This window comes from Mus musculus, chromosome 9, assembly GCF_000001635.26.
Source record: "Mus musculus strain C57BL/6J chromosome 9, GRCm38.p6 C57BL/6J".
Taxonomy (NCBI): Eukaryota; Metazoa; Chordata; class Mammalia; order Rodentia; family Muridae; genus Mus; species Mus musculus.
In genome coordinates, this window is record NC_000075.6 from 106,099,915 (window position 1) to 106,117,726 (window position 17,812).

The window sequence follows — 17,812 nt, forward strand, 5'->3', positions numbered from 1 at the left end:
GGCTGGCTCACAGTATTCTCTCAATAAATATTCCCAGAATAAAGAGGTGAACAGATATTCACCTCAGAAACATACTTGAATTCCAAAAGTCCTTCTTGTACTTGTTAGGACATTGCCACCTTCCTGGTCATGACACTTCCTGGTGTCATGCTATGGAAGCCAGACTGCTGTTCCCAGGAGCCCCTGGTGCCCCACATATCCGATTTCTACCGAGGAGGCTGTCCTCTGTGAAGTATTTTTTTTTAACGCTCTTTTTTTTTTAATTAACAAAAGGACATGAAAAAACTTGTTTTCAAAAAAGGATGGTGTCAGAAACTCAACCGTTAAAAATCCCAGTGAGAATGAAACACCTCCTTCCTGCCCAGAGCATCGAAGTCACTTTAACACCGCCTGGATTTCCACCCCAGGTGCACAGCACCAGATAAGGATTGGTACCCGGCTTCCTACATGCGTCTTCACCTTGTAGTTTCCAAGGAAACAAAGATCCGAAGCTTTCATCTCAGCCTAAGCCTGGTGTCAATCTCTGTATACACATCCCAGCTTGCCTGGAGCTAGAGCAGACTGCTTCGCTGCAATTTCATCCCAACCTCCCCAGTGCTATGACAAGCTATGCCTCCCTCTAACTGGCGAGGGGCCCCAGGGCCTCTCTGCTCTCTGGTGGGGGATCCCTCTGGCTCCTCAGTTAATCGAATTCTGTTGGACATCAGTGCAGTCTTTACCTGGTGAACTTTTTCTTGTTTTACTGCGATTTTATTTTGTTCTTCAGTTTTGAGATAGGCTTAAGTGGTATGCACTGCCGTGGTCTGCCCGACTGCCTCGCCTCTAGCCTATTTGGGTATAGCACGGGTTAATGGACCTAGTCTGCTAGTCGTTGCCATGAAAATCACATAGAGACAGACAGGCAGGCAGGCAGACACATACAGAGAGAGACAGACAGACAGACACACACACACACACAATGGGCAGGTAAATGTCAATCAGAAGCCAAGTCAGGATTTTTTTTAAAGACATAAACTTTTAATGTACAATTGGCTTTGACTTTATTATCATGGAGCTTTCAAGAGGAGGAAGGAGGAGGGGGAGGAGGAAGAGAAGGAGGAAGAAGAGGAAGAGGAGGAGGCAGCACAAGGTCAGAGGCATCAGGTCCCTACGGAGATGGAGTTACCGTAGCTGTGAGCTGCCCAACACGGGTGCTGGAAGTCCTACTGAGGTCCCTCTGCAAACCAGTAGCCATTGTTAACTGCACAGCTGTCACCTCTCCAGCCCACGTTTTATTTTGTTTGAGACAAAGTCTCACTCTCAAGTGCAGGCTTGCCTGGAACTTGCAGCAGTCCCCCTGCTTCAGCCTCCCACATGATGGGCTTATAAACCTGAGTCCCTATGCACAGCCTGATGAGCTCGTGAAAGAGGTGCTCACAAGACAAAGGCAGGCAGATCTCTGAGTTCGAGACTAGCATGATCTACATGACAAGCTTCAGGCCAGCCAGCGCTACACAGTGGTAACCACTCTACCAACGGGAAGCTCCACCCTCAGCTTCATGGGAACTACCAATCACAGAAAAAGTCCATACTGCCCCTGACCCAAGAGTCAGCATGTTACCATGGCTGGTCAGTAACAATCCTGCCTCAGTTACCACCACTACCATTACCACCACCACTACCACACACACATACACACACAGGTACACTCATGCACACATGCACACACACACACACACAGGTACCCTCACACTCACATACACACACCTTTTGTTATGAAGTTTTAGAGATACATACTGATATTTCCTGTTACCATGGTTTCGGTTTGGTCTCTGACTCTAAAGTACAGAGGAGAAAAAAAACAGGAGCTGAAATCCTGGATTCCGCCCTTCGTGTGTTCTTGACTCCATTTCATTTCATGTTGTTTTGTTTGGTCTTTGGTAGGGAGTTTATATTATTTATAAGAGTGAGCATATGGCCTTTGGCTCAATGTGAATTTCGGTCACTCACGGTCAACAATCACCATCTGGTTTCTGCATAGGTGCAATGAGACTTTTTCTGCAGGGCTTCAGATCACGAGTCCCCGCTTGCCACCCAGGCCATCCCTAGAAATGCACAGTTACGCTGTTTCTTGTTAAGCCACAGACCTCTTAAAACAACATGGCTTCATCGCGTCCTTTACTACCAGGAATCCTAAAGTCAGACACAGCACCTACGGGGGCAAATACATTGACAGCCACAGAATTTAGCCCTGGAACTGATGTATAGATTATATATAGTCAAAACCTTTTACATGAACTAGGAAAAAAATAGTGGTTTGATTTGCCTGAGTCTCATAATGTGAGCCCTTCACAGAGGAGTTCTTGAGTAACTGAGGTCCTCTTGCTTTGACCCCTTCCCATTCAGTCTGTCCTTTAATCTGGAAACTGCCTTTGGTGAGGACGCCTCCATTGTCCTGCACTGATGGGGGAGTGAGGGCTGTGCAGAAGGGGAGGATGGCCTCCAGAAGGGAGGGAGGAAAGGGGGAAGAGATAATGGAGCATTACCAAGGCAGCAATGCTACTAAAATCATTTCAGAGCCTGGGCTTCACACCAGCAAGGGCCACCCGATTCAGAAAAGGTAGAGTATTCATTACGGCTACAAAGGTTTAGTTATAATCCCCATGCTCTGAAATATAAAGATCTATGTTTTAAATGAATTAGACAACGCTGGTCACAAATGTATAGGTTCAGTCAGAACTGTGGTGGTACACACCTTAAACACAGCACTGCAGAGGCAGAGGCAGAGGCAGAGGTAGAGAGGCAGAGGCAGAGGCAGAGGCAGAGGCAGAGGCAGAGGCAGAGGCAGAGGCAGAGGCAGAGGCAGAGGCAGAGGCAGAGGCAGAGGCAGAGGCAGAGGCAGAGAGGCAGAGGCAGAGGCAGAGGCAGAGGCAGAGGCAGAGGCAGAGGCAGAGGCAGAGGCAGAGGCAGAGGCAGAGGCAGAGGCAGAGGCAGAGGCAGAGGCAGGAAGGGGAGGCTCTATGAGTTCAAGGTCAGCTTGTTGTACATAGTGAGACATTATCTCAAAGAACAAATAAGAACAAGACCTCACCTCAAAATAAAACTTTTTTAAAAGGCTAGTCTATAACTCAGTGACAGACTACTTGTATATCGTGTGGGAAGACCCCACCAGCAAAGAAGAAAAAGTGACAAAGATTACTCTTCAGGGCTGGTGATGTGCTTCAGTTGGTAAAGTATTTGCTGGGCATACACAAAGCTCTGGCTTCAGTCCCTAGCACCAACCACAACTGAGCATGATAGTACAAGCCTGCAAACCCAGCTTCTGGGAGGCTATGGTAACAAGAAGATCGGAAGTACAAGGCCATCCCTAGATACACAGCAAGTGTGAAGGTAGCTTAACAATCATAGTCACCTGTAATAAAGAGACTCAAGAATATCAGTCAATGGCCTCTCTGAAGTTAACATTAAGTACATTTTTACTATTGAAAAAAAAACTATCCATGGGGCTGGAGAGGTGGCTCATCGGTTAAGAACACTGGTTGCTTCCCCAGAAGTCCAGGGTTCAATTCCCAGCATCCACATGGCAGCTCACAAACATCCATAACTCCGGTTCCAGAGGACCTGACACCCTCACACTGACATACATGCAGGCAAAACACCAGTGCAAATAAAATGAGAAGAGATAAATCATTTGTAAAACACAACCCATGATCCTGTAGTTTTTCTCCATGCCATGTGTATACGGTCTTTAAAAGTCTTTAACACACATACCCAAAGATAATACACATGGATCTTAGTTCTCATCTATGCCATAGGACAGCGCTTCTCAACCTGTGGGTGGAGACCCCTTTGGGGGAGTTAAATGGCCCTTTCCCAGGGGTCATCTAAGACCATCAGAAAACACAGTTATTTGCATTGCAATTCATAACAGTAGCAAAATTACAGTAGCAACAAAATAATTGTATGGTTGGGGATCACCCTGACATAAGGAACTGTATTAAAGGTCACAGCACTAGGAAGTTAAAGAACCAGTGCCCAAGGAGAAGCAAATTGCTCGAATCCGAAGGGTCAAATAGCGTCTCATCACGAGTCCACATGGCAAATATGGCCGCAAGGGGTATTTCAGCTCCCTCTACCTCCCGCTAATACCAGGAATTTCGAAATTAACTTTGTGGCCACTGGAAACTAATTTTCTTTCATAAAATCAGTGAGGTTGTGGATCTATAGATTTGATGCCACTAGAGATGCCCCCCCATCTTTATATCAACAGAATGTAAGAAGTCACCCAGGGTACACACAGGCTATTAATAGTCATTGTGCTTCACGATGACCGCCTGAGGCTCGCCCAGGGTTCCTTGGGTATGCCTGAGATTTCATTGTCCAACTCTCTGATAGCTTCTCGTTTGCATGGCCTCCTGACTCTACAAAGTGATCAGAGCTATAATATTGTCATGTCACCCTCTGTTCCTGAAAGATCAAAGAAAGGGTTCCTTCACGTCTATAGCAGGGAGAACCAATTGGAGTTGCTTGCCGGGGGCATGGGCAGCAGCAGCCTTACCGCCAAAGAGCCCTTGCCTTCCCAGCAGATGTTAACTGCTTATACATCCCCAGGGAGGAAGGAAGGGGGGGGCATGCTGCTTCTCTGACAATGTCAGTAGACCTGGTCCTGTGGAGGAGTTTCAGCTGAGTGGTCACAGCTGATCTGATTTACGACGGCAGGAATCACATCCAGCCTGGGGGAAACAGCCATCCAACTAAATCCATTCCTCCCACTTGGACATTGTTTTCTGTCCCTCTGTTCGTCAAGGTCCCCTGAGGCTCTGGGAGGGTGAAAAGATGGATGGTTATTTCCTGCCATTTCCGCGTGATCATTGGGCTGCTTTGGCACAGTAATGGTCACTTATGTCTGGCAGCTTGGCTCCAGTTATGCATCTCTACAGTGGCCACCACCCACTTCAAAAGATGTCTCCGACCATGTCTGACAGCAGCAATCATCTAGAGGCATAAGTATCAATGCTTAGAAGACAATTGGGCAGGCACACTATGTCCATTGATCACAAGGATACCAGCAGCTCCCACACTAGGGCCTCAAACTGCTTCCAGTTATTCAGCCTGTGCTTCAAGTAGCCCTAACCCTCAGATCCTTCCCTTCCAAAGCCATCCGACTGGTCCCACCCATCCCAAGGATCACACAGGCTCCCAGGCCAAGCTTTGAGGGGCTCTTTCCTATCTTTTGTAAGTCTTGTTTGGGTGGAGGGGGGCCGGGTAACTAGAGACACAGCTCGGGGGTTAAAAGTGCCTGCTGCTCTTCCAGAGGACCTGAGTTCAGTTCCCAGCACCCACACAGGACATCTCAAAACTGCCTACAGCTGTAGCTCCAGGGAGTCTGATGCCCTCTTCTGGTCCCTATGAGTACAGTCTGCATTCCTGTGCACATATCCCCCAACTGACACTGCACTCGAGTGTGCACATGCACAGTCACACACACACACACACGTGCACACATACAGCTAAAAATAAAATCTTTTAAGTATTGGCCCAGCAAGATGGCACCTACCACTGAGCCTGCTGACCCAAGTTCAATCCCTGGGACCGGTGTGATAGGGGAAGAGAATCAATCCCAGCAGATTACCCATGGACCTCCACATACAGGTTTGTATCCACATACATACATACATGCAATTTAATTTTTTTATTTCAAAAAAAAATCTTTTCTAGGGGCTGGTGAGATGGCTCAGTGGGTAAGAGCACCCGACTGCTCTTCCGAAGGTCCAAAGTTCAAATCCCAGCAACCACATGGTGGCTCACAACCATCTGTAACAAGATCTGACTCCCTCTTCTGGAGTGTCTGAAGACAGCTACAGTGTACTTACATATAATAAATAAATAAATCTTTAAAAAAAAAAAAAAAAAAAAAAAAAAAAAAAAAAAGCTTTTCTAACCTAAGCAGTTCAGAGGCAGAGCATTCTGTGACTGTTAGCTATTTCTCTTCTGGAGTACAGAGCCCACAGCCCGCTTCCTCTAAGCTGCAGCCATTCATCCAGGACTAGGCTCCACCATAGCACTTGACGTCAAATGTGACAGAAGTGTGGCTTACTGATGGAGTCATCTCAGTAGACAAGGACGGGCATCTGCCCTCCCTGACGTGTGAGAACTGTGGGAAGACACTGATCTCTGGGGGCCTGTTGTGTCCAGCCAGCAGACCACAACCTGGGTTCTAGCCTGGAAAGGCATTTTGGAAACCTGGAAGAGAAGAGGGGCTAGGTGGCGAGAGAAAGATATGTAGCCAAGACAGTCATTCTGATCAAAGCTCAAATTTTACTGTTGCGACACTAGTTATGAAGGAAGGGGGAGGGGACCCGATTCCTGCCGAATAATCTTGGGTCCAGTAGAAAGGTGCACTTGTGTGGCTCCTAACAGCAAAGTGGCAGGTTCCAGCAGTGGGCGTGGCAGAACGAATGAGCAGGAAGCTCCACCCCTGAGCAAGCAGGTTTCAGGCTGGGGGAGGGGAGACTACAGGGGCCGGAAAGGCAAACAGTCCTACAAGCATCCCTGCTACTCAGCCATGGTCGCGCCCAAAGAGTTGGGTGAGGTAGAGCTGAAAGCTATACTTTCAAATAGCCCTAGGTTAGGAAAACCCTCCCTACCTTCCCAGGCACATACTAAGCCTTACCCTGAGACACCGCAGGCTCTCAATAGCACCCTTCACGCCCTTGATAAACCTGAATCTTGAGGTGGGTAGGGAATTTCAGAACTAGGCCATTAAGGCCCCTGTCTGCATATTGAATGGTAGACAGTGATGGTGATGGCGATGATGATGGTGTTGTTGATGATGATTGCTTTCCCTTCCTCTGTATTAAAGGTCAAAGAGGGCTTCCTTCTATCAATTCTGCCTCAGTTTCCTCTTTCTGCCTTTGTCCACTCTTCCTGCCAACTCCAAGGCCAACATGGAAGTAAAGTATTATCTTCATGTCATTTTCCCATTATATTTATCCTCCCTGCAAGTTTTTTTCTGGGTAGGCAGCCATCTTAGTTAGGGCTTCTATTTCTATGATTAAACACCATGACCAAAAAGCAAGTTGGGACGAACAGGGTTTATTTTCGCTTATATGTCTACATCACAGATCATCATCAAAGGAAGTCAGGACAAGAACTCAGGGATAGTACCTGGAGGCAGGAGCTGATGCAGAGGCCATAAAGGGGCGCTGCTTACTGACTTGCTTCCAGTGGCTTGCTCAGCCTGCTTTCTTATAGAACCCAGGACCACCAGCCCAGTGATAGCACTACCCACAATGGGCTGGGCCCTCCCCCATCAATCACTGATTAAGAATGTGTGTTATAGACTTGCATGCAGCCCAATCGTGTGGAGGCATTTTCTTAATTGAGGTTCTTTCCTCTTAGATAACTTTAGTCTGTGTCAGGCTGACACAAAATCCACGCAACAGCTCAGCCTCAGTTATGTGTCTTCTCCTCATTTCAAAGGCCACGACGTAGCCAGCATGCATTTTCATCCCATATGACATCCATCCAGGGAAGGCACTATGTTCTCTAGTCTCTCAGCCCTTTTCAAGGTATCTCTGGACTCGTGTAGTAGACCCCATTCACCAAAGAGCCATGCCATGCCACACTACAGAAGAAGGCAGCCAGTCTCACCCCCAAACGCCTGCAGATACTCTACCCTCAGGTGGCTCAGCCTTAGTTACATGTACTATTACATCTAGCAGAGCCATATGGCTGCTGTCGTAGCAAGACAGCACACCAACGCATACCACATGGGACAAGGATGGACCAAGGGAACAATTCCTTCCAAGTCTGGCTTGGAAAACCAATGAGTTTAATTGTGGTTACTTAGAAGAGCATGGTCAACTTACAGGGGACTACAGTGCATAAGAGTCTCCCCTTTTGTTGGGCAGTGGTGGCGCACACCTTTAATCCCAGCACTTGGGAGGCAGAGGCAGGCAGATCTATGAGTTCAAGTCCAGCCTGGTCTATAGAGTGAGTTCCAGGACAGCCGAAGCTATACAGAGAAACCCTGTCTCAGAAAAAAAAAAGAGTCCCCCCTTTCCTAGAAATGGATAATAACTTAGATATTTTTAGTAAGGGGCAGGGCTTTGTGTGCCTCATTTGCAGAGTGAGCATCACCCCCTTCCACGAGGGAATGGTGGTGGACCTAACCTTACAAGGATTCCATGTAGGAGATCATAGATGGTCTAACAATAGTGATCATTTCCAACCCTGAGGAAACAACCACATAACACCAAGTTACAGGAAAGCAAGAAATTAAATAAGAAGCTGCCGACCACAAGAGAAACTGCAAGTAAGCCAAGACTTAGCCCTGAGCCTTTTCTTTCTTCCTTTCTTTCTTTCTTTCTTTCTTTCTTTCTTTCTTTCTTTCTTTTGGTAGGTCTCATGTAACTCAGGCTGGCTTCAAGATCACTGTGTAATGGAAGATGACCTTGAATTCCTGATCCTCCTGCCTCTACCTCCCAAATGCTAGGATTAGAGGCATAAACCATTAGCTCTGGGCTTTTAACAGAATGAACAAGAATGAAGTACAATGGTTTGTGTGGCTGCTCTAGACCATCTAGGTGGACCCCAGTGGGGCCGTGCCTGGCCAGAATGAAGCCTGGCAGCCTTCTCTGATGTGAAACCGTCATCCTGACTATTCATTCAACCTTTATCAAACTCCACCTCTCAAGCTATTCCTAGCAATGTAATTCTGCCCCCTTGCCTAGTTTCTATTGCCTTAACTTGCCTCTCACACCTAAGAACATTCAGGATGCTTCTAGAACATTCAGGATGCTTCTGGAAAGCATGGTCTTTGGTTCTTAAATGACAGGACTCTCACATGCAGGGTTGATAAGCACATGTCAGAGTTTTATCCGAATTATTAGTTCATCTATGAGCAATTCCATGTGGATCTGAGAAACCTAACTTGTGTATAACCAGTGGCCAAAGAATAATGAACTAATGGTAAATCAGATACAGTATTGATTAATTTCCTATAAGACAACAAAGAACTAATCTGTGGGGTTAGCTCCTCTACTGGATCAAAAAGAAAAGGTTCCTTTTTGGTTCAATTTAATCTCTAAGTCTTCAGAGCTGTAAAACATGTGAGATATAATCAATGGATGGGAATTCAAAGAAAATGGTACACCCGAGAGTGAGAGTGCCCTAAAGCAGTCTTGTTGGAAAGCACTCTAGCATGGCATTAAAATGCCAGGCACTTACCCTAATACTTCATCCCACATTTTACATAATTTTACTTAGCAGTTCCTTTCTCTTTATTTTTTTTTCCAAATCTGCTCTCCTAAAACGCTATTATAGGAATATTGTATTTACAGGGTCTGAGGATACAGTTCAGTTACTAGTTGTGGTTTAACTAAGAATGGTTTCCAGAAGTTCATGTGTCTGAATACTTAGTCTCCAGTTGGTGGAACTGTTTGGGAAGGATTAGGAGGTGTGACCTTGTTGGAAGAGGTGTGTCACTGGGAATGGGCTTTGAGGTCTCAAAAACCACACATGCATTCCCTCTAACCCTCTGGAACCAGACACCCAATTAAACACTTTCTTCTATAAATTGCCTTGGTCATGGTGTGTCATCACAGCAATGAAAAGTACTAATACAGAAGCAAGCACTTGCCCAGCATGTACCAAGCTATGGGTATGATCCTCAGCACCCCGTAAACTGGGCATGGTGGCACATGCCTGTACCTTGAACACTTTAGAGGTGGAAGCAGAGTTTAAGGTCAGCCTAGACTACATTCTCAAAAAAGTAAAAAATAAAAACAAACCAAAAAAAAAAAAAACCCTCTAATACAGTCTGGAGGTGGCTGCTCTTTCTAAAAGACTCCTTCTTCTAGTTTCCACATGCACCAGCCATACGTGTAACACACAGCCATACATCAAGGCAAAACAACCATGTATACTTAAAAAAAAAAAAAAACTATACACATACAAAGATGGATGGATAGATGGATGGACAGACAGACCCCACATACAAACACTTCATTACCACTGGGCATATCCATCAGGCTTACCTGGGGTCCCCTGATGGACTTCATATATCATCTAACTTTTCAATAGTCAGATGCCAGTTCATACATGAAGCACACAGTTTTGGACTCTACAGATCCAAGGATCTCACATTTGACTGTTTATCAAATCCTCTGGTGTATTTTGATTCCAAGCCTTAAAACATAGTCCACTGTTTCCATAACAATTATCTCCCAGTGGGTCAAGGTCTAGACCAAAGTTATCCCATTTCTGGTTCTGGTTTCATTTCCTTCCTAGGTTGATTTGTGAAGATTTACAATTAGGTAAAGAATTTATAAACACACTGTCCTTCCTCAAAACTCCTTCCCTAACAGGAATGACCAGAACTAAGATACCTCCTTCTTCTTCCTAGGAATTACTTTTAAATCCTGCACCTACAACTGAAGAAGATTCAGTAAGCTTTTCATAAGTCACAGAGGCCATGACACCAGGTTGAAAAGGGAGACAGAAGTATCCTGAGCATACATCCTGAGAGTAGACACAGTCCACAGGCCATGTGCCCAGGGATGGGGGATCTGGAGGTTAGGTCTTTGCAACACAGTGCAGCCTGAGAAGCACTTTTCCAGTTTGCAAGGATATGGGGAGAGAAGCAACTCTGGGTGTGGCCCCTATTATGGAACCAGGCAGCTACAGCCCACGTGGGAACAACCTGAGCCCAGGACTCATTCCTTCCTCCAATTTAGCCAGTGGAGATGAGAAGAAAGTTCCAGTCATTGCCTACAGTTAAATTCCCTACAAGCCAAATGGAGGGAATCTTAGAAGAAACCATAACAGAGAGAAAAAAAGTACAGAAAGCTTATTGAGATCAGGAACTCTTCCTGCTTTAGGCTCTGTGATCCTGGGCCAACTGGTCTACCTGTTCCTTTCCCCCCTCCCCCATCTGTTCAGTGAAAGTAACAGTTCTAATCAATAGCATAAATTCACCATGACCTTGGAGTGAGTTAACACAGATAAGGCTTGGGAATAGAACCATTTAACTCCATTATCTTGACTGGCTTACCATTCATTGTCTCAGACCTAAAACCACTCAGCATACAACTTAACATCCTTTGGTTTACAAAAGATAAAACTTCTTAGCATCATAAGTAAATTGGTATCCATGCTACCCTATTGGTTCTGGGGGACTACTGGAGGTACAGATTTCTCTTCTGTTTTGTCTTCTGTGTTTTTGTTTGCGTGCTTGCTTTTTAAGTTTTATTTTTATGGAGCTAAGAGAGCACTAACTGCTCTTCAAGAGGACCTGGGCTCAGTTCCCAGCACCCACAAGGTAGCTCACAACCACCTATAACTTCAGTCCCAGGGTGTCTGATGCCCTCTTCTGGGCTTTGCAAGCACCAGCCATATACACATACATGCACATACATACATGCAGGCAAGCACTTACACAAGTAGGTTTTAAATAAATAAATCTGTTTTTAAAAGCCAAATTGAAATTTACTTTCATTATTTTTTAATTATCTGTCAGAGTGTGTGCATATGAGCGCAAATCCCTTGAAGGCCAGAGCATGGGATCCCCTGGAGCCAGAGTACACATGGTTATGAGCTGGCCGAGGTGGGTGCTGGCCACAGAAACTCCATCTTTGGCCAGCCCCTGAACTATATTTTTAACTTTGTTCTTTAGCAAGAAGTTGAGTCCCTAACATCTACTTGTCTACATTCAGCCATCTTAATGACCAGCTTACTTAACAAATGTTCTGTGCAGTTGACTCTCTCTTAACCTCCTACATTGCACAGAACACTATTCCATAGACAAATAGGGTTGTGAATGTCTATAATCTCAGCACTCAAGAGTCAGAAGCAAGAAGATCATGAGTTCAATTCGGGTGTGGTGGCACACGCTTTTAATCTCAGCACTCGGGAGGCAGAGGCAGGTGGATTTCTGAGTTCAAGGCGAGCCTGGTCTACAAAGTGAGTTCCAGGACAGCCAGGGCTATACAGAGAAACCCTGTCTCAAGAAGAAGAAGAAGAAGGAAGAAGAAGAAGAAGAAGGAAGAAGAAGAAGAAGAAGAAGGAAGAAGAAGAGGAAGAAGAAGAGGAAGAAGAAGAGGAAGAAGAAGAGGAAGAAGAAGAGGAAGAAGAAGAGGAAGAAGAAGAGGAAGAAGAAGAGGAAGAAGAAGAGGACGAAGAAGAGGAAGAAGAAGAGGAAGAAGAAGAGGAAGAAGAAGAGGAAGAAGAAGAGGAAGAAGAAGAGGAAGAAGAAGAGGAAGAAGAAGAGGAAGAAGAAGAGGAAGAAGGAAGAAGAAGAGGAAGAAGAAGAGGAAGAAGAGGAAGAAGAAGAGGAAGAAGAAGAGGAAGAAGAAGAAGAAGAAGAAGAAGAAGAAGAAGAAGAAGAAGAAGAAGAAGAAGAAGAAGAAGAGGAAGAAGAGGAAGAAGAAGAGGAAGAAGAAGAGGAAGAAGAAGAAGAAGAAGAAGAAGAAGAAGAAGAAGAAGAAGAAGAAGAAGAAGAAGAAGAAGAAGAAGATGATAATGAGTTCAAAGCCACATGGGGATACATGGCAAGTTTCAGGACAGCCTGTACTATGTGAAGCCTGTCTCCAAAAAAAAAACAAAAAAAAACAAAACCTTACACTCCAGGATATTAATAAAACGTTAAAATTCAGGTAACCCTGCCAGTCAAAACTAATCATAAGATCCTTTCAAAAGGAAGTCTTCCTTGCTCTTTAAAAGCTGTTTGCTTCTTCCTTTTACTGGTAGATGAGATGGTACTGACCAGATGAACAGGTCAGCTGGCCATTGGACTCAGCAGCTGCACTATCTCTATGATCTAACCAGCACAGGCCACTGGCAGAGTTTTCTAAGCAGGCCTTTTCAGAGTCCAAAAGATAAAGGCTAAATTTCGAGCAAATTCCAGCTTCTCGCCAGGGCTTCTGAGCACAAAAGATATCTGCCTCTCGGTAAAGCTCATTCAAAAGCTGGAATGGAAGAGCTAGCCTCCCCAGGAGCAAGAGGAAAGCTCTCTTTATCTGATTTGAGCTTGGACCTGAATTCAGACAGCTGGATGCAGTTGCAAGGATGTGGACACACTGCCATCTGCTGGCCACATTGTGCAGAGCAGAAGACGTGTCCTCCCGCAATAGCTATGTCTCCCCCAACATCCCCTTTCCTCCTTTTCCAAATTGGAAGAATACGGGTGTCTCACTTAGAGCAGAGCCTTATACGCAAGAAGCTGGGGATGGGTGTTCTATCTGGGAGATGATTCTGGGACTATGAGGAGGACAAGATGGGTTTCAGCTGCCATGCATTCCACCCCACAGTACAGCAAGCCCAGAGCAACAGACGGGATGCCTCAGAGAACGAACAGCAAGGAGAGGCTGAGACATGTATCTGTGCATCTTGCTCCCTCTGAAAGCCCAGGGGAAGTGGTGTTATGCACCAGTTATGTCTGCTTCTATTCTCTATGAGCTGCCTACAGCCCTGTCTGGTGCCAATTTTCCAGACTCCTTCCCATTTTACCGAAGTTTGGAATATGTGAGTGTGTCATCTACCAATCTTGCACCACCAGGCAGAAGGGGGACTAAGCTTTGACTTTCAGCTAGTCACCCAGTCTCTCTATGGTTCCCCAATTTTTAAATGAAATGGCCCTAGGACCTAACTCAGCACAGTGCACAAGGATTAACCAAGCATATGCTTTTAAAGTGTTTAAAAGTTCATCCTAGCTTGAAAAGCACTGCATAAACATCAGCATTCATTCAACAAATATTCCCTGAGCATCTACGTCCCAAGGATGCAACAACAATGAAATGTGCGCCCCACCCCCACCCCCATGCTCTCTGCCAGAGTCTCACTAGCCTACGTGACTCAGAGTCACCTGGAGAACTGTCAGGGGTGTTTGTTTCATCTTTGATTCTTGGTTTTAATCCAGAGCCTCACACGTGCTAGGCAGGTGTTCTATCACTGAGCCCTGTGACCTTCTTAGAGCACAGATGAGAGGGCCCCACTTCCAGGATCTCTGAGACCTTGGAGTCTGCACTGCCATCCTGGCTCCAGGTGCCACTAAGGCTGCTGGCCCAGGAGGTCACATTTTAGGAATCGTTAGCCAAACGGCACATGACAGCACAAGCCTGTAGTCTCATACTCCAGAGGCAGAGACAAAATTACCTAAGGTCAGGGCTAGCTTTGCCCATAAACTAGTAAGTTACAGGACAGCAAAGGTTACATAGTGCAGACCTGTGTCCAAAACCAACAACAAAACTATATGTATGCACAATGGAATATCTTCCAGCCTTAAAAGGGAGGACATTGAGGCCTGAGAGGTGGCTCAGCAGTTAGGAGCTTTTGCTAAAATTCCTTCCCTGAGAGAGACAAATGTCTACCCCTCCTCCTAAGGCCAAATCCCACCAAAGCTCACCCAGAAGTACCAATGACTTTATCAATCATACTTACATAGCGGAAGGTGTGGGATAATGGCCGTGCATGTGGATAACCTTAAAACGGCGCACCAGAAGGTCTGCATCCAGCAGGGATGCCAGTGTCCCCTCACTGTTCTCCACTCTAGCCCTTCCCCCAAGACCAAATGCAATTAAGGGGAAATTGCATACACCTGCGTGGGATATTCAGCTGAGGGTCCCTTGACTCTCCCAACAACCCCCTTCTAAGCGGGATGGTAAATAATCAACAGGTCCGGCTGTGACAATCGCAACAGGCCCAGCACAATTCCTGAAAATGATGACAGTTCAGATCAAAGGATAGTCCTGCCCAACCAGAGTGATTGCTGTTCTTGCAAAGGCCCCGGGTTCAACTCCCAGCACCTACTGAAGCCTCACAACCCTGGGTAACTACAGTTCCAGGAGACTCCTTATCTCTGCAGCTTCCACACATGTGGTACACATGTACACACTCAGTCACACACACTTGTGTGTGTTAAATAAATGAGTACATTTTACAAATTGTTTTTAAGAAGAAAACAGCTGGTAAGCTGACTTGGTTGGCAAAGGTGATTGCCACCAAGCCATGATGAGTTCAATCCGTAGGACTCAAGTTGTAAAAGTAGAACTCTTAAAATCTGTGGCCTGGGCTGGTGAGATGGCTCAGCAGGTAAGAGCACCGACTGCTCTTCCAAAGGTCCTGAGTTCAAATCCCAGCAACCACATGGTGGCTCACAACCACCCAGAACGAGATCTGATGCTCTTTTCTGGAGTGTCTGAAGACAGCTACAGCATACTTACATATAATAAATAATTTTTTTTAAATCTGTGCCCTGAGCTCCTCACCATACACACACACAGACACACACACATGTGCGCGTGCATAAGTAGATGTTAAGATTTTTACAGGAGGAGGTGAGAGTGAAGTGAGAAGAGAGGGGAGGAGGAGAGAGGAGGAGGAGGGAGAGTCATGGAGCAGGAGAGGAGGGGAAAAGAGAAGGAAGGGGAGTGAGCAGAAGGGGGCAGGAAGAAGGAGCAGAAGGGGACAGGAGGAGAGGGCAGGAAGGGGCAAGAAGAGGAGGCAGGAGGGGCAGGAGGAGGGGGCAGAGGGAGCAGGAAGAGGCAGGACAAGTAAATAACTCTGGCATTTGAAATGACTTGTATGGGACTGGAGACATTTTGCTAACTGAAATAAACCAGACAATGACACTTAGACAAGGAGTCTGAAGCATTCAAACTCAAAGAAGCAGAGAGTAGCGAGGTGGTTACCGAGGCTGGAGAGTGAGGGGAACCTGGAGGTGATGTCAAAAGGCACAGATCTCAGGCCAGGGGATTATTGTTTTTAGTTCTTCCAGGCCTCATACTGAATAACAGTTGAGAGGAGAGAGAGATACATTTCAAAACTGTGGAATGACCCAAATGTTCTCAGAACAAAGAGTTTCTGCGGTGTCCAATGTAACCAGCTTAGCTCACTTTATCCATACATCCTCCCCTCGCTTGGAGCCCCAACAATTTATACAACTGTAAATTGCCAATTTACAATTTCAAAAGAATCATTAGCTACACTTCCATTCCAGAGCGGGAGGAGCAAAGGCAAACTCAGCCCTGTCAGGCAGTAATTACTGACAGGAAAGCAGCAGAGGGTGAGGGGACCGGGCTCAGAAGGGAGGCCTCTGATTGACAAGGTAAAATTGGAGGAGGAGCATGGCATTAACGAGCAAATCAAAGTTGGGAGGGGGAGGGGACGGTCTTAGCCTGGCTGGAAACGTCTTTCATAGTGACATTCTGAAAAGAAACAGATGAACCTTCAGAAATCACGTGGCAGCATCACACCTGGCCACGACTATCCACGGAGGCACGGAGAAGCCACGGAGACAACATCCTCAGATCCTCAGGGAAGGGGCATAGACCCTGCCTCTCACTGGGATGTGTGTCGGAGAAACTGTGGACAAAGCTTCCACAGAGGAAGTAGAGACTGCGTGCTTGTGTCTCTTATGTTTCTAAAGAAAAGGGGGGCAGAGAGGGAGAGGAAGAAAAAGAGGCTGAGAGAGAGAGAGAGAGAGAGAGAGAGAGAGAACAAGGGAGGGAGGGAGGGAGAGGAGGGAGGGAGAGGAGGAGGAAAGGAGGGAGGGAGGGAGGGAGGGAGGGAGGGAGGGAGGGAGGGAGGGAGAGAAGGAGGCAAGGAGGGAGGGAGGGGAAGGAAGGGAGGGAGGGAGGGAGGGAGGGAAGAATTGAATCTTACCTCAGTTTGTCCTCATCTCTGCTCTTGGCAAAGTTGTTAGACAGTTGAAAGACCTGAGAACAAACGCTATTACTAATCCAGAAGTTCAGGGCCGGTTACAACATGGGAGACACTCTGCTGCTGACCATGGTGTCTGGCAGCAGTCTTAGCCTTCGGTTGGTGAAACTACAGTCTGTTCATACATTCTACCTAGCAGTCACAAAAGATGTTCGGTCACATCCAGAGGAGGGCAACACACAGGGGCTAAGCTGGACCAGCAGAAATGATGTGCAGAAGCGGTTTTGTCTTAACCTCTTGTGCTCTGCTCTTTGGTTATCACACCACTGAAAGAATGGATCCCAAGAAAGTCATTTCCCCAGGGATCTCTGACTGGGAAGAACAATATCTGGGGTTCCCAGCAGAGGAACTTGTCTCCAGGAGAAAGATCTACAACTCATCAGATGATCTTGCTGGAGAGACTTTGGGCTGAGGCAGTGATGGACAGGGACCACACCTTGGCTGCACAACTTAGTTACACATCTTTCTTGCTTTACATTTAAGCCCTGCCCTCATGTCAGGACCCCAGAGATAGATAGGACATGGACACTGAACCTCTGTCTGTCTTCCTCTTTTTTCTGCTTTTCTCTACTAACTTGGCTCTTTTAATTGGACTGAGGATGGACGGGTGGATGGGCTTCTAGCTGGGGTACCGCTCCCTGAGTCTGTTAAGTTCCACTCTGGAAGGAAGGGGTTACTATACTCACTCAGGAGGGAGAGCACACACATCCACACACTTTGCAACTGAAATTCACCCCTGCTTTTTAAACTAAAATATTAAAAACACACACACACACACTCCCTCCCAGCTAAGTCTTTTCTTATTTCCTACCCTGCATGAATCACTCACCTGCTCAGACATTCACAAGTGCTCCCCAGACAGCTCAGTGAAATGAATTCAGACTTCTTCCGTGAATAAATGAACAAGCACTTTCCAAAAAAGTCATTATTGGAAGGCTGAAGGGGAAAGCCAGGCAAGGAACCAAACAACCTCACAAGACAGGTGTAACGTCGGGAGGGAGGCGTGCACAAGGGAGAGAGTCACTGTCCACTTACAAACTAGGCATAGCTATTGGAACAAAAAGGCAGAGGGAGCAGAGTAAGTAGAAAAGTTGACGTGGCGGCGGGGGGTGGT